The 23,465-nt window shown below is 37.7% G+C and overlaps 1 protein-coding gene across 1 annotated transcript in view; it reads left to right on the top strand.

The window, feature by feature from the left end:
* Positions 1-23,465, top strand: part of LOC132536882 (short transient receptor potential channel 7-like) — a 103,034-nt gene that overhangs the window by 7,639 nt on the left and 71,930 nt on the right. The gene's annotated exons all lie outside the window — the stretch shown is intronic.

Below are 23,465 nucleotides of genomic sequence, written 5' to 3'. Positions count from 1 at the left end.
CCTGCCAAATGCAAGACAGATTTTAAATATATATCGTTGTGAAAAGGATTCATCACTACATACCAAAAAATGGAGGGGGGTCATTTCCTATACAAGTGCAACTATCACTCTGAAATATCAGAGATAAAAAGAAAACAGAAACAACTCTTCAAGAAAACTCATAAATGAGTGGTACCACAGACTAAATCAAAGGAAATGATGAAAATGTAGAATTTTTGTCTGGCAGAAAAATATACTGTTGCATAAATTAATGGTATTAGAGTAACAGTAGTCAGATATGCTTCACACACCATCCACCCATCAACGTGGAGGCATGAGTTATTAGCAGCAAATTCATTTCCTCAGAAAAATGTGAAATATACATCAAGAGTATAGGATGGTAGTCTGACCTACTGACCCAAGGATTATCAGAACTCGGTGGATCCTAGTTAGAGAGATCTCTGAAGATTCACCACTTGTGCAAGAATCACTTACTAAGCCTTTGGAATAAGCAAAGTTGGGGCAAAATGACATGAAGATATTAAATAGTTCCTACACTCTAGATGTTTATATGTTAGTGAAGAAGATAGGCATTCTTTCCATAATACAACAAATAAATGTATTATAAATGGTGCAGAGTTCTGGGCAGTAAAAAAAAAATCAGTTGTAAAAGAATTAACTGAAGACAGCTGACTTTTGTGTTTTTGGGTTTTTTTTTTTAAGATTTCTCAGAGGAGACAGTGATTGAATCAGACTTTGAGGGTATGGGAGAGATACCAGCCAGCAGGGAATTGCAAAGATGATTCTAGGCATAGTAATTGCACATGATTTGGTCCAGTGGATAGAGGGGAAAAGAGAGGCCCACTCAGAGAACTGTGAAATGTTCCATGTGGGTCCATTCCGGCAATGAACAGAAGTGGTGACAGGTGATAAAGTAATAAGAACACTTCAGCGACAGCCTCACCAATGGTAGCCACGGTAAAAAGCTGATTTTATTTTAAGGTGAATGGAAAGTTATTGGAAGGTTCAGCAGGTGAATAAATGACTCATAGCTGCAGTTGGCAAGAGTCACTCTGCCTGCTGTAGAAAACTGGTTGGAGGAAATAACACTGCAAGGAATTTGGGTTGACAACTCCTGGGAAGGGAGATTCTCCCAGAAAGAGGGTAGATGGCAGATGAGATAGAAGGGCAAATGTGTATCTTCACCAACAGACTGACTCACAAACAGCACAGTTATAGAAGGGGGCCAGCTCTTGACTGTCTCCAGGACAGCTTTTTTATACATGTGCTCCCAGGAGACCTCTTCATCTGTCCCTGTGGTCTCTTGTGCTTTGCAGTGGTACTCACAAGGTGGGGAAGCACAAAGATGAGGCAGAATAGAGACAGTTCTTGATCTTATCTTCTAATAAAGAAGTTCAGTGGAGTTACAGGGGGGAAGGGAGATGAGGAGCTGTCAATCTCTACCATGAACTTTGGAGGTAGAAAAGGGCATGCCCCAGTCTGGGTCAAACTTCACTGAAAAGTACTGCCATTACAGAGGTATAAGATCGTGGATTCAGAAGTGACAACACCAGAGTAAAAAAGGATTCCTCTACATTTTAATTATTTTTCATCACATTTTCCAGATTCTAAGGATATTTTCCTCCCTCTATTGACTGCATGGACCAAGTAAATTTTCATTAAAATTGAAGAAAATGACTAAATCTTATCTCTAACTTTGTTCAGTGAAAGTTCATTTTAGCACAAAGGCATGGAGTAGACGTCTCCCTCTATGTCAAGCCTTAATGGCAAAAAAAGTTACCAGCTAGTATAGTGGGGCTAGTTTTAGCAAGGTTTGTTAAGAGTCCTTTGCTGCTGTTTCCAGGCTGGTAAGAAAGAGTCCAGAGTTGACACAAGTGATTGACTTCTGTCCTACTTGATTCTGTTCTGCTTTTAGCCAAATTGGAGTGGGGGCAGAGAGCTTTTCTTATATCTGCCTCTACTTAAGTGCGTTAGTTCAAATAATCCTTATGCTAAAGGAGCATAGTTTAGTTTGGTGTGGCATGTTCCACTACCTTTCAAGTTCATACATTTTAAGAAGCAGGCAAATAGCATTATAACTCCAATGAAAGAACTGTTTTTGACTATTAAAAGTGTCTCTTTTCCACTTAGTGATTATTATATCTAGTACATGTGACATGGATCATACTGTAAGAAACAGTGTAGGAATAAGATTTTTTTAATTTATTTTTTATTGCCACCAGGCACATTGCTGGGGCTCAGTGTCAGCACTATGAATCCACTGCTCTGGTGGCCATTTTTTTTCATAGTAATTTTTATTATAGGACAGAGAGAAATTGAGGAAGGATGGGGAGATAGAGATAGAAAGAGATAGATAGACAATGAAGTGGACCCCCAACAGATGGGGAGTGAGTACTCAAACCCAAATCCAGGTCCTTGAGCTTGGTAATATGTACACTTAACCGGGTGCACCACCGCCTCACCCTCAATAACAAATTTTCTTAATCCTGGTACACACTTGCTTTCAAAATATACAATGGAAGACCATATATTTCTCCATCAATTTTTGATTTTTTATGAAATATCAAAAGGTTTGGTTTCACTTTTGTTGAACCTAGAAGATCTAGGGTTTTGTGTATACAAAATTTGGTCATGGTAGAAGCAATATGGCATAAGGTCCAAGAAAACTTAAAAAACTAAAGCTGAATACCTAGTCCTAAAATTACAGTGATTTAAGAATAATTAAAGTTAAAATTTTCTAAATACTACTGATTCTCAAACAGAGACTCCCAAAATACGTAGTAGCACAATTATCTTTTGTATTAAAATGATCTATCTCCAGTATCAACAGTGTGAAATTAGTAATAATGGCTTGATTCTCTCAGCTCCAGACTAGGTTTGCTAATTACAAGTGGTTAGTGCTTTCAAAATGCAGGAAGACCACACTGAAAAGCTAAGTATTGTTTTGTTGTCTCCCATACACACACACACACACACACACACACACACACACACATACAACAAACTTCAAATTTACTAATTATCATTTATGCTTAGTTGTTTGAAACTGGCAATCAGAGCTCATGTTTGCATTCTTGGGAACAATAGCACATAGCTGTTGGCCTTTTACATGATGAAAAGCCTGGCACTATTTGCTAATAGCTCTTCTCAGCTTCCTCTACAAGCTCTTGGAAAACAATGCCCCAAGGATCTTTCCAGTGGCAATTTCTTCTCTCCAGTTGTTAATTTTTCTTAGTTTATACTTGATAATTAAGAAATCTGAAGCTTTGTATGTTTAGAACTGGTATTTTAACATAAACATGGAGACAAACTCCAGAAAATGTGTAGAAAGAAAAATAGATATTAACTAGGTTAAAAGAAAATTTTTATTTTGCATAGTAGTATCTGAGATTACAAATTCCAAAACATAGCATATGGCCTTTAATTTTGCTATAGTAAATATTGAGGAATGTTCTCCTGGCAGTTGGAGTTTTTTTTGTTTTTTTTTTTGAAGAACCAAATGGCTTAGATTTATGTGGTCACACTCTGCCCAGAACATGACATTCAACATAGATGATATGGAATCAGTAGATTATCCTTTTTTAAATTAATTTATTGATTTACTTTTTTCTTTTGTTTTATTTTTTATCTTATTAGTGATTTATGTTGATTTCCAGAATTATAAGATAGCAGGTATAATTCCACACCATTCCCACCATCAGAGATCTGTGTCCCCATTCCCTCCATTGGAAACTGGCAATTCTCCCAAGATTGCAGATATGGATATATATATATATCCTTGTTTTTTCCCTATGCTCCAGCCTTCTTTCCTAAGTCACACCTATCCCTGTTGCTACTTCTAAAAGTCCTTCCTTTTTTCCTCTTCTCTCTGGGTCCTGATGGAATTGGGAGTTCAGAGCCCTCTGGTCATCTTTCCCTACTATTTATTTGTCTCTGGGAGTATGGACCAAAATTCTTTTGGGGGTACAGAAGGTAGGAGTTCTGGCTTCTGTAATTGCTTCTCCACTGGACTTGGACATTGGCAGGTCAATCCATACCCCCAGCCAGTTTTTGTCTGTTTCTAGTGGGGTAGGGCCTTGGAGAGATGAGTTTCCAGGACACATTAGTGAGGTCATGAAGATAGTTCTTTAGGGCAGTGTTAGAATTTGGGACCTTGACAGAGAAGTCTAAAAACAAAAGAAACAAACAAACAAACAGAATTGCTGGGGAGGCACTGAGTGATAAAATTCAATCTCCACCACAAATTGTTAGGTGACGAAGCCTCCATATTGTGAACTCATGCACAATGGCAGTGCTTGGACTAATAATCCCCACCTCTATAGTCCTTTCCAGTTCACATATCCACAGAGAATTTTCATAAACAATACACAGAGAAGGTGTCGGGCTGTAGCACAGCAGTTAAAGCACACATGTCACCAAGTGCAGGGACAGGTATAAGGATCCCGGTTCAAGCCCCCGCCTCCCCACCTCTGGGGGAGGGAAGGACTCTTCATAAGCATTGAAGCAGGTCTGCAGGTGACTATCTTTATCTTCCTGTCTCGCCTTCCCCTCCTCTCTCCATTTCTCTCTATCCTATCCAACAACAACGACATCAATAAAAACAATGATATTACTTATTAGCGATAATAACCACAACAATGATAAAACAACAAGGGCAACAAAAGGATAAAAATAGTCTCCAGGAGCAGTGGATTCCTAGTGCAGGCTCCAAGTCCCAGCAAAAACCCTGGAGGCAAAAAAAAAAAAACATACACAGAGATTTTTAAAGAGAATGGTATTCTCATTTAACAAATGAGTAAGTAAACTAAGATGGATAGATAATTTATCTTCATCAGCAAAGGCTAACTGTCTTTTATGCAACAGACATTGAACTGGGTACCAGGACTACCAGCTTAAGAGTATGGTCCTATTTGCAAATTAATGAAAATTATTGCATAGTAGGGGCCAGGTGGTGACACACCTGCTTAAGTGCTCACATTTCCATGCTTAAGGATGCAAGTTCAAGCCCCTGGTCCCCACCTGCAGAGGGGAAAGATTCATAAGTGGTAAAGCATGGATAATGTTTCTTTTTTATAAATAAACAAATTAAAAAATATTAAAATAAAAAGGTAACTTTAATAAATAGTATTTACAAATTTTTAAAAAGTGGTAAAGCAGGGCTGCAAGTGTCTCTCTGTTTCTCTCCTTCCCTGTCTCCCCTCTCTTCTCAATTTCTCTCTGTCCCTATCCAATAATAAGTAAATAAAAATATTTAAAATAATATGTATATATTGGATAGTAATGAGATCATTACAACATAATAGAGTAGGAGCAAAAAGCTCCTATGAGGGCACAGTAGAGGAAAAAACAAATCTATAAACTTAAAAGAGAAAAATTCCCAAAAAGGATATTTTAGCATGATTCTTGAAGAATACATAGGAATTTGAAAAGCAGAGAAAAGGCATAACAGTGAAGGAATGCACAGGTACAAAGGCACAAATGGTCTAGGGTTTAGATGAATAGGGACAGCTGGAGGATTTTGAATTTATGGGAAGAGGGATAAGATTATTGAGATATATTTAAACGCATGTGGTGCAAAGCGCAAGGACCAGTGTAAGGATCCCGGTTTGAGCACCCGGCTGCCTACCTGCAGGGATGTCACTTCACAAGAGGTGAAGCAGGTCTGCAGGTGTCTATCTTTCTCTCCCCCTCTCTGTCTTCCCCTCCTCTCTCCAGTTTCTCTCTGTCCTATCCAATAACAATGACATCAATAACAACAATAAAAAATAAATAAAATTAAACTAAAAAAAGATTATGAGATATGGTAATAAAAATACCTGGGTTTGGGAGTCGGGCGGTAGCGCAGTGGGTTAAGCACACGTGGCGCAAAGCACAAGGACCCGCCTAAGGATCCCAGTTCCAGCCCCCAGCTCCCCACCTGCAGGGGAGTCCTTTCACAAGCGGTGAAGCAGGTCTGCAGGTGTCTGTCTTTCTCTCCCCCTCTCTGTTTTCCCCTCCTCTCTCCATTTCTCTCTGTCCTATCCAACAACAATGTCATCAATAACCACAACAATGTTAAACAACAAGGGCAACAAAAGGGAAAATAAATAAATATTTTTTTAAAAATTTAAAAAAAAAAAGCCTGGATTTATACTGGAGTTTTCTAACCAAGAAGATGACTGATATTTGGGCCGGAGAGAGTACTGCTACCAGTAACAGACAATCAAGTGATGAGTTCAGAAGTTTAGACACTAACTCATAAGACTTGAATTAAGACCTTGAATGTGAATATGAGGAACCTGGTTCAGACAAAAGAGATACTTTGGATCAGAATCCATATATCTTGGTAACTGTCTAAGACAAAAATTAAACAAGGGTTACTATAGTCTAGGAATTTGAGAGGATGGCGTTCTTATTTTCTGAAAAAGAAAGCTGAAAATCTGGTATATAGGTGGAAGACCCACTAAATTAATATGGAGGATAGAGGTTCAAGTGTCTGTAGTACTATTGGTGTTGAAGGCCACTTGACAGATGAATATTTAAATAAGATCCTTAGAATAAACGCTGGTGTTGGAGGTAAAATTCAAACAAACCCAGCATATGGATGACGTTGGAAATAGAGGAAAAAGTGAAATTGTGTGTGTGTGTGTGTGTGTGTGTGTGTATGTATGTGTATACACACACAAAATAGGTGTGAGTCCTACTTCCAAGTGTTATTCAGTCATACACTGGATAAATCAGTTTAAGGCAAAAATCTGGAATCTGATTTTCCTGATTATATTTGAACTTATTTAAATGCAATCACCTACTCATTTACTCATGTCTTCCGGGACTTTTAGAAAGCCACTGCAGATTTCTGTGAAGAAGATAATGAGCTTTAAACAGTAAGCCTGGCTCCAAGACCTTCTCTTAGAAGCAAGTATATCCCCCTCACTGCTCCTAGATCAACCCCAGGCAGGCATAAACTGCCACTTATTCAGCCTCAGCCTCTTACATATAAAATTCTTAACTCAGAGTCCCTCATCTCTTTATATAACATGTAATGTAGCATGCCCTGAGACAGAGTATTCAAATGATTAGTTAAGTGCAGAATTGTCAAAAATACAGAGAGCACCTTAACAATACAATTTAATGCTAAGAATAAAATCCAGTGGATTTCCTAGCATGAAAGAGTGAGTATCCTGTAGAATCATTTTGAGAAGGGGTAGCTCTTAGAAGAAGCATTAATCCAGGCTTGGGAACACAATGGTAAGAGACCCTAAAGGAAAAGGAATGGGTTATGCTGCTTTAATACAAGAAATCACAGGTGCTAATTTGTCTAACTTGATTTTTGTTTTATAATTAGTAGAGCTCTACATTTTTAACTGTGCTTTGCCATCTAGTTATTAGCTCCTCTTAAAAGCATTTCAGCAATGGCAAGCAATTTTTAAAAATTATTTCTATACATACTTAGTGCTTTAATTAGTCTTCAAAACGATTCCTGTGAACATTTACTATTCTGAATCCATAATCAGGTGAGTCATGACATAATCCTCTGGAAGAGTATAATATCTGGCAATACCAATTCTAAATTAATGTTTCTCTGGAATGTTTTCACAATATACAGTTATACAAATAAGATTCATAGGTCACATTTGCTCTGAACCTGTTTTTAGATCTTCTTTAATCTGATATCTAAAACAAACAAAAGTTATCAGATGTCAAATAGAGATGACTGCAGCCCTTGCCAAGACAACATAAGGTAGAAATTTAAGGGTTGGTTCAAAGAAAGTCAGACAGATTATGTTCTGTTATAACACATTCAGAAATTTTTTCTGACTATATTGGTAAATGTATGATAAATGGAGAAAATATGTGCATGAAAAAAAAAAAACTAAGAGCAAATATAACCCTATCAGACTATGACATGACAGGGAATTTCTTTCCTGAGTTTGATGTTCTACCACATTACATATTGAAATCTATCCTGTAGTTGGTGGCTGCCACTAACTATGGGGTAAAGTCAAAGCTACTTATCAGGGAATACAAACCGCTCCACAAAATGGCTATGTGTACTTCCCCAGACTCATCTTCTGCCACCATCTACCTCTACCACTACAGTTCCATATATGCTCATATAACATGATCTTTATTTATGCCATATTCTTAGCTCATAATGCTTCCTCCATCTCTTAAACTGGGTAACTCTGATTTAACTTTCAAGGTTCAATTATGATTTATTTCCTTCAGGGAAACTTGCCTAAAGATCCTGAAGACCCCAAAGAACCCCTCTGTGACATCCCAAAGCACAGAGCTTACCCCCTCAGTCCCTTTATCACAATGTTCTATAATAACAAGTCACCCCAAAATTCAATGGTCTATTCATCAACATTTATTGTCATGTTCACATGTTTATGGATCAGTGGAGGAAGCTATACTGCATATCTCATTGTGGGCCTAGGGCAGAAAGGTAGAGATAACTAAGGACACATTCTTCTCTTACGAAGATCAGTGCTCCCAGAGGGTCAAGAGAGAATTCATGATGCCTCTTAAAGGTTTATAACTCATACACTGTTGTTTCATGGGCTAAAGTATGCCTCAGGACTAAATTCAACATCACTGGGAATAGAAGTATATTTATTTCATGGAGATAGGGGGAAAAGAAGGGTGGATGTATAAGCAGTGAGTTCTTCTTCTTCTTAGTAATCATCAAGCGATATTCCCTTTCAAGTTGCTCATCCCAAAACCCCATAGGGTGTCATCCTTAACTTACTTTCTTTTTCTTTCTTTATATCCAATCCATCAATAAATGCTTTTCGAGGGACCTTTCAAACACATCCAGATTTCTGAAGTTCTCAACCTCTTGACCATTTACCCTCTGGTCCAGACAGACTTCGTCAGTCCTCTGTATAACTGCCACAGTCTCTTGGTTTTCACTCTTCCCCTTAGAATTTGTCCCACCCCATCAGCTGGAGTGATACTCCTACAGAATAAATAAGATTCTGTTACCTCTACTTCATGAAACCCCACAGTCCTACAAGTACTTCTGAGGACTTTGGTAAAAAGTAGCAATCTCCCCATCTGCATTCTATATGCCCCTAAAAATCACAAACTCCACATAGGCAGAGCTTTGGCCTCTCTTGTTTATAGCTCTTTCTTAAAAATTTGAACAAAAAAATTTTTTTCTTGAAACAATACCTGAAAAAGAATGACTACTCAATGAAAAATTGTTAAGCAAATGAATAGGACTGATGCATAATACCTGAATGGTTGGGTTAAGTTCTATGTACCCCATAAGTGAACAATCATATTCTAGTGAGAGATATAACTTCTTGAATATAGATCACTGAGCATATGTAGGTAGGACTGGTGAAACATCTTTTTAAATATGGGTTACTAGAAAGCACTCAACTTTTCAAGCTAAAGGTCTCATTCTGTCTCCTTTTGTTTTAGGGGTATAATTTTTACACCTCCTTAAATTATGTGGTACCATACCCCACCTACCACCAATGTGTCAGTCTCCTTCTACCACAGACCAAAGCGCCCCCTCCCCCCCATTCCCTTCTTGCTAACCTTAAATCTGCAAGCAAAGATTAGGGGTTTGTTTGGGATGTTAGTGGTGACTCTTTCAGTTTCCTTGCTTTGTTTCTTGAGGTCTCACTTAAGTAAGATCACCCAATATTTGTCTTTTCTCCTTCTGGTTTATTTCACTTAGCATAATCCCTCCCCTCCAGCTCCCATCATGTTGTAGCAAAAATCAAGATGATTTCATCTCTTCTTATAACTGAGCTCCACAGTGCATATATCTGACAACACTTATCCACTTATGTAATGTTGGGCACACAGGCTACTTCCAGATATTAACTACTATAAGCAGCATTTCAATTAATGTGTATATATCTTTTAATAATACTTCTATGTTATTCTCACCCATTGTACTAAGTTTATTTGGAAGGAAATCTTTTCTCAAGAATTACTTAGAGTTTCAGGTCTAATTTGCACAAAAAGAAGAAAGCTTCATGTTACATCACTGCAGGATCTTCACTTACTATCATTCATTCTGGTCTGCCAGCTTTTCCTTTTTATTTTGAGAGTCCTGGCACAGTACTCAGCAGTGAATCTCTATTTACACTTGATTATGTGTGTGAAAAAAACATGAATAATGACAGCAAAAACAGAGAGCTAAAAGAGAAAGCAAGAGAAACCTGGAGCCCCACAGAAAGACCAGGTGGCCATTAGGTGTGGGATATAGGTGTAGATGGGATTCACACAGGCAGACCTGCCTTCTTAGCTGACTGCAATAGCAGCAAAGAAATCTGAGGAGAAATTCTTCTGAAAGGTCAGTGACAGAGAACCAAAGAGCATCTCTAATGTGAATAAAGGCATGCAATAGTGTATATAAGTATTCCCTTCTATAAACAACAAGGGCAACAAAAGAGGAAAAATAGCCTCCAGGAACAGTGGATTCATAGTGCAGACACCAAACCCCAGTGATAACCCTGGAGGAAAAAAAACTCCATTCTGAATACATATGCACATTCCTGTTTGATTATGAGAAATTACATCAAACATGAAATAATGTACATTATCTAGGCACATGTCCATGCTATGGTGAATGCAGCTAATACAGATCACAGTTCACATGTCAGTGAGGGCCCCTCTCCCTGCTGGATTTTTGCACTTCTCAGGTTTTCTTCCTGAAATGTCAACTCCCAGTCATCCCCTCTCCCACTTGCCCCATTCTTGCCAGTCCTTTGCTGGCTAGTTGTCATTCTCTCTACTAAGACCCAAAGTTGCTCAAGGTTAAGGTTTTATTTAGATCTGTACCCCAAGAATCTGTTTTACAGTGATGTTCAAATATGTTTAATGAACTTAAGAATAAATTACTTGAATTGCTTGTCAATTTCCTTGAAAGACAACCTATATCCTCCTTAGTTAAGTCTCTGAATCTATGAAAAGGGTCCTGTTAAAAACTCAACATGCAGTACATCAGACAAGAGGTTAATATCCAGAATATATAGAGAGCTTTCCAAACTCAACAACAAGAAAACAAATAACCCCATCCAAAAATGGGGAGAGGACATGGACAGAATACTCACCACAGAAGAGATCCAAAAGGCCGAGAAACACATGAAAAAAAAAATGCTCCAAGTCTTTGATTGTCAGAGAAATGCAAATAAAGACAACAATGAGATACCAATTCACTCCTGTGAGAATGCCATACATCAGAAAAGGTAGCAGCAACAAATGTTGGAGAGGTTGTGGGGTCAAGGAACCCTCCTGCACTGCTGGTGGGAATGTAAATTGGTCGAACCTCTGTGGAGAACAGTCTGGAGAACTCTCAGAAGGTTAGAAATGGACCTACCCTATGACCCTCCAATTCCTCTCCTGGGGATATATCCTAAGGAACCCAACACACCCATCCAAAAACATTTGTGTACACATATGTTCTTAGCAGCACAATTTGTAATAGCCAAAACCCGGAAGCAACCCAGTGTCCATCAACAGATGAGTGCCTGAGCAAGTTGTGGTATGGATACACAATGGAATACTACTCAGCTAAAAAAATGATAACTTCATCATTTTCAGCCAATCTTGGATGGAGCTTGAAAAAATCATGTTCAGTGAAATAAGTGAGAAACAGAAGGATGAATATGGGATGATCTCACTCTCAGGCAGAAGTTCAAAAACAAGATAAGAAGATAAAACACAAGTAGAACCTGAAATGGAATTGGTATATTGCACCAAAGTAAAAGACTCTGGAGTGGGTTGGGGAGGGGGGGAGAATACAGGTCCAAGAAAGTTGACAGAGGACCTAGCGGGGGTTGTATTGTTATATGGAAAACTGAGAAATGTTATGGATGTACAAACTATTGTATTTACTGTCGAATGTAAAACATTAATTCCCCAATAAGAAATTTAAAAAAATAATCAAGCATGCAGAATAATTTGGGGTATCACAAATGTTCTAGAGATAGGCCAAAGAGCCTCTGACAATGTCAGTAGCTGCAAATAAAGTAAACCAAAAACGAGAGACTGGAAGCCAAAATATCAAGAGTCAATGCCAGCACTGCCTCGATAAGAAAGGCAGGACAGTCATCCCCAAAGTAGGCACTAACCCAGGGACCTGTAATATTGAGGCCACTGCTCTAAGCTTCTGTCCCAATACCTTCAACTTCCATACAAAAACTCACACAGGGATGATCAGTACAGAAACTTTGTTAGAAGAGGTCATCCAAGATGAACAACAACAACAACAAAAGGCTAATTATCTGCTGGGGCTCACGCAGGGTGACTCTCAGCCAGGAAGGTAAACTACCGGTTCTCCCTCGCTAGCTCAAGGACTCAATGATACAGACAAGAGACACTGGGTAGAATTGGAACACTCTCATTTATTGTAAGCTGGGCTTATGTTTAAATAGGGATTCAGACAAAGAACATTTTTCAAATACATCAGAAATTACAGGTTTCTTAAAGGTCAGCTTGCCCCTATGGTAGGGGACTGGTATGACAAGAATTGATGCAATACATAAAGGTCAAGACAATTATTCTCCATGATGCAAACAGGTTAATTATATAAAGGCATTTGAGAGAAGCATAGGGGTTAAACCATCAGAGTGAGATAGAGAGAAGACAAAAAAGGCTTGATGTAAATCATCATATCAAGGGATATAAGGAAATACTGTTTTAGGGGCTTCACTGACTGATGTCAGGGAGGTGTTTGATGGAGTATGTTCTCTTTAGTGATCAAAAGTGAGGAGGTTATGTGAACTCTGGGTGACTATGTGAACTTTGAGTGAACCTTAAAGTAGGCAGCCATGTGGCCTGCAGTTAGTGGGGAAAAACAGTGAGATCTCTGTGGGCTTCAGAGGAAAAACTGAGTCTGGGAGACATTTTTTCCCTTTCGCTCATCTCTGTGAGAGAGGCTAACAAGGGGATGTCTTTCCAGACCTCCATCCAAGGATGGGGGGAGTTTTCCCTAAGCTCTACCAAGCTTACACATAGTCCCACAATTATCCATCCTTTTGCTCTCTCAGAACCTACAAGTCATGAGTCATCATAATACAGTTGATACTTGTCATATATTTTGTGGAATGTTTTACTTTATAAAATAATATTTTATTTAATTAGTAAATGGCACTATCATCCCCAATTCACAGATTAAACTAGAGTATACCAAGAGATTGCTATCCACTCAAAATTTCAGTTAGTACACAGCAGAGCTGGGATCTGCACCCATGCTCTCTGTTTTCAGAGTCCAAACACTAATCATCTGGTCATCTTTCTCATGCAAAGATTGATCAGTCCAGGCCAAAAAACTCTTAAGCTCACCACTGGCTCATAAAGTCATTATTCCCAAATTCTAAAAAGGATGCAGAAGCCCCTTTGGGAGAAGCAGGAAGTTTGAGATGAATAAAGGAATAAAGGAAAGCCTCCTGTAGAAAGCCTCCTGTAGAAAGAAAATTAAAGACTCAAAGAGGTTGTTGGCACAGATAGAGTTAGGCTTCTGAGGGGGGTCATGAAGGAAGAGAGCTTGTTGTCCTGTGCCCTCAGGGTACAACCTTGGCACAGCTCCAGACATAGGGGGCTGTCTGAATCCTCTTTGGGAAGCTGAACAAAAAGTATTGGCTATAGACCCATGTACTTGACTTGAACCACCTTCCATGACTCTATGTTCCTCAATGGAGACTAAATTTCAATGGTTATTTGTCATTTAAAACCCTTCCTTAGCATGGGCTTATTGATGTAGTGAAGGTTAATGAAACAATTAAACATATGCATGAAAGCTAAAACATGGATTAAAGCTTTTCAATTTTCACCTGCAATAATGAGCACCAGGCTCAGGTTTTTACCCAGCACTTCACATCCATTAATTATTCCAATGATTCCAGTTACAGTTAATAAGGATTCAGCCGTGTGTGTTAATTCTTTACATTTAGTATTCTCATCCATCCCCTGAGTAGGACACAAGCAGAAAGAAGCTCCAAGGTGGGGTGTAGCTTTGAAATCCTTTATTTTATTTATTACTACTACTATTACTATTATTATTATTAACTGAGGTAGTGTTAGTTTATAGTATTGTATATGATTTAGATGAACTATTTCATCTCACTTAAAAGTGTATTGCCATTCCACATTTACCACCAAGGTTTCAGTTCCCTTCTCTTTTTTTCCTCTCCCTACCCCTAAGGTAATCTCAATTCTGTTTGATGTTCCTTCTAACTGAGGGCATTGAGTTGTGTCCAACACCATGCTTCCTGCTTCAGTTGCTTTGCCTCACTGAATACTCAAAATGTTACCTAGGCATTCTCTCTATCTGTCTCTGTCTCTCTGTGTGTGTGTGTGTGTGTGTGTGTGTGTGTGTGTGTGTGTGTGTGTGTGTGTGTAAACACACAAGCAACTGGGGCCTTCTCTATGAGTGATTTCACTGTTCCAGGTCACTTTCTTTTTCTTCCTTTTCTTTTCATTTTTTATTACTGGGGCTTGGTGTTGGCTCGATGCATCCACTGTTCCTATAACCTTTTTTTTTCCATTGTTGTGGATAGGTCAGAGAGAAACAGAGAGAGGAGGGAAAAGATAGAGAGGGGGATAGAAAGACACCTGCAGACCTGCTTCACCACTTGTGAAGTGACCCTCCCACCCTGCATGTGGGGGAGCTGGGGCTCAAACTGGGATCCTTGAGCTGGTCCTTGCACTTCATACTACGTGCACTTAACCTGGTGCACTACTGACTGGCCCCCTCCAGGTCACTTTTTCAGAGAGATACAGATAAAGAGATACACACACACAGAGACCATAGTTCCAAAGCTTACTCCAGAGTCATAGTACCTGCTATGTAGACTTGAAGCTGAGCCACATGCATAACAAGGCATGTGCCCTACCTGATGAGTTCTCTGTCCAACTCTAATCTAAGTATTTTAATCCTTCAATATGCCACTGCCATAAGACTGTCTCTGAGAACCTATGTTGGGTTCTCACTCTCTCCTCATACTCACACTCTCCTAATCTCATCCTTCATCTTCATTCTTCCATTTTGCCTTCAGAAGGCCACAAGTCCTCCATAGCAGAATTCCCTCCATAGCATCCACCATCACCTTCCTTTGAGAGAGTCATCATCTTATTCTGCTAAAGACTGACTTCCTCTAAGAAGGTATCTCCTGTCCATCCCCCTCAAGTGCATTGTTTTTGCTTCCATAGACCCCACACCACTCCACCTAGAAACCAGATTATATGACCCTCTATCCCTTATCTTTGCAGTCTACAATAATGGGTCACTTATTATCATTTCCCTATGACTTTAATTCCTGTTAGTTCAATTCTTAGCATTTTTAATATAAACATAGGCTAGCCTTCTAACAACAAGGCTCAATTTCACAGACTATTTCCCCCAAGTGGTTTTACCTTTATCACCATAAATCTATTTGAGCCTGAACTTAACATTATGATTAAAATGCACACTCTCCATAATCTAAGCATCACACATCAAACTCTCTACCAGTTCAATTTTTTATCTCCCTCTACTATCCTAAAACTGTCAATCTTTTGCCAACCTTCAAGAACCCTAACTCTCTAATATAGCTATTTAAAATATATATATATATATATATATATATATATATATTCCCTTTTGTTGCCCTTATTTTATTGTTGTAATTATTATTTTATTGTTGTTGTTGGTTAGGACAGAGAGAAATGGAGAGAGGAAAGGAAGACAGAGAGGAGGAAAGAAAGATAGACACCTGCAAACCTGCTTCACCATTTGTGAAGCGACTCCTCTGCAGGTGGGGAGCCTGGGCTCGAACCGGGATCCTTCTCTGGTACTTACACTTTGCCCCATGTGTGCTTAACCCACTACGCTACGTACAGCCTGACTCCCTGAGTGGTAGCTTTCTTTCTTTTTTTTTTTTAAAAAAAAAAAAACATTTTTATTGGATGAGCTAACTCCTGGGCCTAATTTAACCACATCTTTGAAACAGACTTTATTTCATCATGGTGGTCTGAAGGCAGCAACCAGACAGACTCTCAAAAAAAAAACAAAAAAAAAAATTCAAATCTTGGGAATTCTGAGTAGAAACAGGATTTCCAGGACTATAAGCAATAAACCATAGAAGAGGGGCCAAACAGGAACCACAGTGGAAATTATAACTCATCAATAATCCAGCCAAAAGGAGCTGAAAGGGACAAAGGAAAAGGAAAACCATGAGTCTCCTAGTCCCCCAACACCCAGCCTCCAGGCCAGAGATGACCTGCATGGGGAAATAAGGCAGAAACAAAGATGCACACCTATGGAGTTAAACTCACCAAGCCAGATTCCAAAGCTGAACCTTATGTCAGAACACAGTGGGGACTCATCTAAAGCTGCCTCACTGGATTTCAGCTAAAGACAGTACTGAGGCACAGTTTGGGTGGGGTAGGGTGGGGTTCTGTTCCCCTTGATTGACTTGATTTACAGGCTGTCTGCTTATTGTTTTGCTATTATCTGAGTTTATTGTTAGTTGTTCCTTGGCTGAGGGTTCTTTGCAATTTTGCCCCATGGGAGGTTTTGTATGGTTTTGTCTTTTCTTTCTCTCTCTTTTTTTTTTTCTCTTGGGTTTGAGCAATCTTCCCTTTCACGCTTGTTATGGTTGATTTGGTTCTCTTTTGGGAAAGCATTTGGTTTGGTTTTCCTCTCCCACCTTCCTGGATTGACCAATCCTTCATTTTGTTGTTCTTACTGTTATTGTTGTTGTATTTGCTGAGGTTTGTTTATGATTTCATTTGTGAAAGAAATCTAGTTTGGTGTGGTTTTACCTCTTTCTGTCCTTCCTCCCTTCCTTCCTTCCTTCCTTCCTTCCTTCCTTCCTTCCTTTCCTTCCTTCCTTCCTTCCTTCCTTCCTTCCTTCCTTCCTTCTCTCTGGCTTGATCAAGTTTTTCTCATTTCCTTTTGGTGTAGTTTTTATATTGGCTAGTGGTGGACTGTGTACTCTTCTGTGAGAGGGGTTGGGTCTGGTCTGGCTGAGGCTTTTTGTTTGGTTTGGTTTCTTTTTCTTCTTTTCTTCCTGTTTATCATACTTCTTTATTTTTTCCTTCTCTCTGGTATAATTAATCTTTGCTTTTGTTGTTGTTGTTGTATTTGCTGAGATTAGTGATTTCATTTGTGAGAGGACTTTAATTTGGTGTGGTTTTACCTCATACAACACAATACCTGAACATTAATAGCCAGGACACAAAACACACCAAATAAAAATAGTTAAATCAAAAACAGTTAAACCAACTACAGCAATGAATCAAGACAGAAGCCCAGAAAGAATTCCAGGTAAGCTAGAAGCAACTAAAAATGAGGAAAGTATCCAAACATTAATTGATACATTAATCACAGGAGCGAGGAAAGCTTTTAAGGAAAATATTATCAGAAATAAGAAGATAAACTTATGAGACCAGGAAAGAAAACACAAGCTATCTCAAGGTAATTAGAGAACTGAAAGCTAAAATATCTGAGCCAAAAGGCCAGCTAGCAGAAGTAGCTAATATTATAACTGAACAAAAAAAAATTTTTTAATTGTGGAACTGAAGAAGAAAGCTGAGGAAAGAGACAGCAGCATAACAGAAGCAGAAAACAGAATTAGCCAGACTGAGGATGAATTAGAAAAAAACTAAGAAAGAAGTAAAAGAGCTAAAAAGAGAGACTGAGAGACACCAAAAACAACAGAGACACATGGGATGATCTAAAATAAACTTTGTGTTTTAAAGGAGTGTCAGTTTGACAGCGATTTTGAGTAGAAGGCAAAAAGTTTTCATCTACTCTCTGCCATCCCAAGCACAACCTCTTCTCTGAGAGAAGCGCATTTGCTCAAGTTGAATAATGAGCCTACACTGACACATCATTATCACTCAGAGTTCACAGTTTATATTAAGGTTCTTTCTTGCTGTTGTATATCCTATGAGCCAGACAGATGTAAGATGACATGTACCCATCATTATCACATCATACAGGGAAGTTTTGTTGCCATAAAAATCCCCTGTGTTCCACCTATTCACCTTTCATCTCCAACTCCTGACAATCAATCATACTTTTTACTGTCTTCCTAGCTTTGTCTTTTCCAGAATCCCAGAGTGTAGCACCTTCAGATTAACTTCCTATACTTATCAGTATGAGTTTAAGATTTCTCCATGTATTGTGTGGCTTGATAGTACATTTATTTTCTAGTGCTGAATGATATTTCATTGTCTATAGATTTAACACAGCTTTTGGGCCCATTAATCTACTTGAGAACATCTTGATTACTTCCAAGTTCAACTAAATATGACTAAAGCTGCTACAAGTATCATATGCAGGTTTTTCTGTAGGCATAGTTTGCTTATTCCTTTGGGTAAGTACCAAGAAGAATGATAACTAGATTATAAAGTAATACGTTTCATCTAGTAAGAAAGTATATTTAAGATGGGTTTCTTATATACAGTTCAGCATTGTCTTTCTAACTATTTTTCTACTTTCCCTCCCACTTTGAGGTGTGGTCATCTTTATACCATCCTCAGTTCTATACCCACTCATTATAATCTTTACCTCATATTCACCTCAATTTCTCCGATCTTCTCTGAGTTTGTAGTATGTTTTAGCCAAAATACAATCCTGGCAAAATCTTAATCTGTACCTACTTCATGTTAGCACCTAAGGAAATAAATGTGATTAGAAAAAGTCACCCTCCCCTCAAACTTCGGTCACCTTCTTCCCAACTGTTACCCTCACTATTTTTTTTTTTCCTATTTCACTGGAAGGAGAACTGAAGCAACAAAAAGAAGATATCTGCAAATTTCCCACTTACTGACATCTTCACCTACACTTGCCCTTCCCTCACTACAAAGAAGTCATGTGTGACTCTCAATCTATTCTTCCAAAGCACTAGTGTGTACAGTCCTCTAATACAGTTCTGAAGTACTAGATGACAATAATCATCTATTAACATCACATATAATGATCAACATAATTGTGTCTTGGAAATTTTCAATCGCCGTACAAAATACTAAGGTTTCTTTCATCAACGGAAGAGAGGGAAAGAGGAAGAAATGGACAGGGGAGGAAGTTTCTCATGACTAGGCTTTTCACATCTACTTACCATTTATTTGCTCTTCTTTGTAATGAAACTTCTCAAATGAACTACTGTATGACTGATTACAATGGTTTTCTTTCCTTTCTCTTCTAATCTTCTCCAGCCATACCTTCACTCTCCAGAAACTGTTCCCACCAAAGTGGCCAGTCATCTCCCAATTTTTAGATATCAGTTGCCAATTATTGGTCCTCTTCTTATTTGGGAATAATAATAATAGCTTTGCAGGGTAACAGAGCATTGAAACACTGAAGTGTTTAGAGTCTTATCATTCTAAACATATTGTTTCTTCTTTTATGGGGTGCTAAGAATTGAACCCAGGATCTTCTCAAGTGTGATAACACTGAGCCAACTCCTCAACCCAACTTTTATCCCCTATTATGAGAGAAAGAGACCAAAGCACTGTTCTACCATGCATAGAATTCTGGTTATATTTGTCTTGGGTTCTCATATGTGATGCCTGGAATCAAACCCAAGTTTTCAAGCATAAAGACTATACTCTCTACCAATGACCTACCTCCTAGGTGCCTATGATTGTCTCTTAAAAATTCAGTATGAATGTCAAAAGAAAAAAAGACTTTCCCAGGATTATAAATGCACATGATTTATGCCTATTTTATTTTCAATTGAAGCTTTCAATAAAAACTCCTTCTTCATAACTGGGTCTCTGAAGGAAGGGATGGGGTTAGTGTATCTGAGGCCTATTTAATTCTTTTTAAATCCAATTTCTAAGGTCTCTAGTGAGAAATGATTGCTAATTATCCTCTATTGTGTGGATATCTCTACAGTACCAGTCTGAAAAATCCATTTTGAGCAGTCAGAATAATAAATTTCTTTCTCTATTCTGATTTATAAGTAGCTATGGAAAAAAATTTCAAGAGTTGGGACTTTCAACCAAAGTAAAGCAAACTAGTAATTTCCTGAATTTGATGTTGTCAAAACAATAGCTCCAGCACCAAAATTCTAGGTACTAATTTACTGTATTGCATTATTTTAGTTTATCCATATGAAACCAGAATTATTTCATTAATAAGTGAGTTTGTAGAATTTATGGACCAAAAGGAAAAGGAAAAAATTCTGGACCAACTGAAAATATAAGAATATACATTAACATCTGTGTTGAACAAATCATAATAGGAAAAAGTGAATAAATATTCTATAAGCTTCCATATAAAAAGTTCTAAACCAATAATTTGGGTTGTATGTCAAAAGAAAAAAAAAAAGACAGTTGGCACAATTTTGCTTCCAAAATATTAAGTTTTAAGTCATCAAACCAATACAAAAGCATATTACTGTTTTACTACTTACAGTAATAGACATATCTAAGCTGAATGTTTATTAAAGAGTGAACAACCTGTCTTGTAAACCAACTTTACACTTTGAAGATTTCTAAAAGAACAGGAAAATCATATTTGCAAATAACATGACCGTATATATAGAAAATTCCAAGGGATCTATAAAACACCAAAAAGTGACCTTAGTCAAGGCATAGCATATAAAATCAATATATAACAATAGAAATTGATCCCATCTCTCTATATAGTAATAAATAATCAGGATTAAAATTTTAACATATTCCCAATAGCTGCAAAACTACTTAGTTATATAAAACATAAATATAAATACATGTGTATATATACTTAAAATCATAAAATGCTAGTGAAATAAATCAAAGGAGACCTAAGTAACATGCTCATGGTTTAGAGGACTCAGCATAGTTGAATATAAACTTAACAATAAACTTAATAAGATTCCAATAAAAATTCCAGTAGAATATTTTTAGATAGTAACAGGTTTAGTCAAATATATATATATATATATTAAAGGAAAGTCAAAACAATGTGAAAAGAATGGTAAAGCAGGACTCAAAGTACCTCACTTTAAGATTTAATACAATGTTATAAAAATGAAGATAGTTGAGTGGGAGAGACAGCACAAGGGTTATACAAAGAGGTTCTTGTGCCTGAGGTTCCAAAGTCCCAGGTTCAAGTCCCTGTACCACCATAAGCCAGAGCTAAGCAGTGCTCTGGAAAAGGAAGGAAGGGAGGAAGGAAGGAAGGAAGGAAGGAAGGAAGGAAGGAAGGAAGGAAGGAAGGAAAGATGGAAGGAAGGAGAGAAAAAGAGAAAGTTAGTACTAGTGACATAAGAAGTAAAGTCCTGTCAAATGTAAAATGTTAATTCCCCAATAAAGAAATTAAAAAAATAAAATAAAAATAAATAAGAAGTAAAGCAGATTTTAAAAATAAAAAGAAAGCACAAAAATAAACCAAATACATTCAATAACTTTTTACAACTGTGTCAGAACAATTCATTAAAGTAAGGTAATCTTTTCAACAAATGAGACTGTGACAAATAAGCATTCTAGAGGAAAACATAGATGATCATGTCAGTGACCTTGATTTAAGAAAGATTTCTTAGCTATAATGCCAGAAACATTTTTTTTCAGAAACATATTTTTAATGGGATATAGGACCTCATAAAAATTTAAAGCACCTATTCTCTTTAGAAAAAAATTAATTAACAAACTCAGAAAAAAATGTTAACAGGGGATATTGCTATCCTAGTAGGCCACCTGCCTTGTCATGTGTGCAGCTCTGGTTCAAAACCCAGCATTGCTGGGAGTAACACAAAACTGGAAAGCTCTAGGGATAGTGTGTCTCTTCATTTATCTCTATATATATATGAAGTAAAAAAAGAAAGCTTCGTCCAAGAGCAGTGAAATCATATATGCACAAAGCTTCAGCAATATATACACATATACATATATATGCCTCCAATCTTTATTTTATTTATTTATTTATTTATTGGGTAGAAACAGAAATTGAGAATAAAGGGGGAGATAGAGAGAGTAAAGGAAAAGAGAGACACCTGCAGCATTTCTTTACTACCTCTAAGGCTTCCCCTGCAAATGGCGATGTGGGCTTGAACATAGGTCCTTGTGCATTGTAACATGTGCACTCAGTTTGGTGTATCACCACTTAGCCTTATCTCCAATCTCTTTTAAAGATGTCCATTTTTCAATCATTTATTTATTTATATTTGCTAGAGACAAAGAGAAATTGAGAGGCAAGGGGGAGACATGGAGGGGGGAAGAGGGAAAGGGGAGGGAGAGAGAAAGAAAGAAACTTACAATTCTGCTTCACCACTTGTGAAACTTTCTCCCTGAAGATAGGGTCTGGGGAGTTTGAACCTGGGTCCTTGTTCATGATAGCATGTGCACTCAACCAGGTGTGCCACCACCCATCCCCCTCCAATCTCTTATAAAGGAATGATATTCAGAAAATATAAGAACTCTCAAAATGCAATAGTATAAAACTAAATTGTTAAATGGAGAAAAAAATTGACACATCTTAAAAGATACCAATATGAGCATAAGCACACAAAAATGACTTCAATATTATTAGCTACTAAGGAATGCAAATTTAAATCATAATGACATTATCAGAAAAGAATATGAAATGGCTGAGATTCCCAATTTTCTGTTGATAATGCAAAATGATTCAATCAGTCCAAAAACAGGTTATTTCTTACTAAATTAGACATATATTTACCAGGCACCCAGCAATCCCATCATTAGATATTTATCCTAAAGGATTCAAAAAGCTATCTTGATACAAAAATTTGTCAATAAATACTTAAGGAAGCTTTACTCTTAACACACTAAAAAAATGGAGACAATCAAATGTCCTTCAATGAGTGACATTTGAATATCAGTGACATATATCAGTGACACACAGATATATGCACTCAATGCATGTGAAAGAAAAATAAATGAGCTAGTAACAGGCATGACAACATAAATGAATCTCAAATCTGAAAATGTTACATACTACATAATTCCAATCATATGCCACTCTTTCTAAAAATATGTATGTATTTAAGAAAAAGAAATGAATTCGAAATAGGCATAATATAAATGAATATCAAAGATATACTGGCAAGCAAAAAAAATCAATCTGAAAATGTTACATACTACATAATTCCAATCACATACCACTCTTTTTTAAAAGATCTATTTTATTTTAGGCTAGGGAGACAGCATAATGGTTACGCAAATGACTTTTATGCTGGAGACTCTGAGATCCCAGGTTCAATTCCAGTACCACCATGAGCAGTACTCTGGTAAAAATGATAATAAAGATTTGCCAGGCTAGCATGAGGGGTGCCTCTTCGTGGGTGTGTTCTCTCTGGGTTGGAGAGATACGAGAGGAGCCAGCCCAGGCTGCTACTCACTCAGTGATGAGACAGAGATGACCCAGGAACAGAGTTGGTGGTGGCGAGGCGATTCAGTTCTTTATTGATCAGAGAACCAAGGCTTTTAAGAGTCGAACCCGGAAGTGGCAAGTTGGAAGCGGAAATGGCTTGACATGGTTTGGAAAGGGGCGGAGAAAGGCAAAAGGGGCTGGGAAAGGTAGGAACTTC

The sequence above is a fragment of the Erinaceus europaeus genome, chromosome 2, assembly GCF_950295315.1.
Source record: "Erinaceus europaeus chromosome 2, mEriEur2.1, whole genome shotgun sequence".
NCBI lineage: Eukaryota > Metazoa > Chordata > Mammalia > Eulipotyphla > Erinaceidae > Erinaceus > Erinaceus europaeus.
The sequence above is the reverse complement of the archived record's forward strand: the minus strand, read 5'-3'. Positions and strand labels throughout refer to the sequence as shown.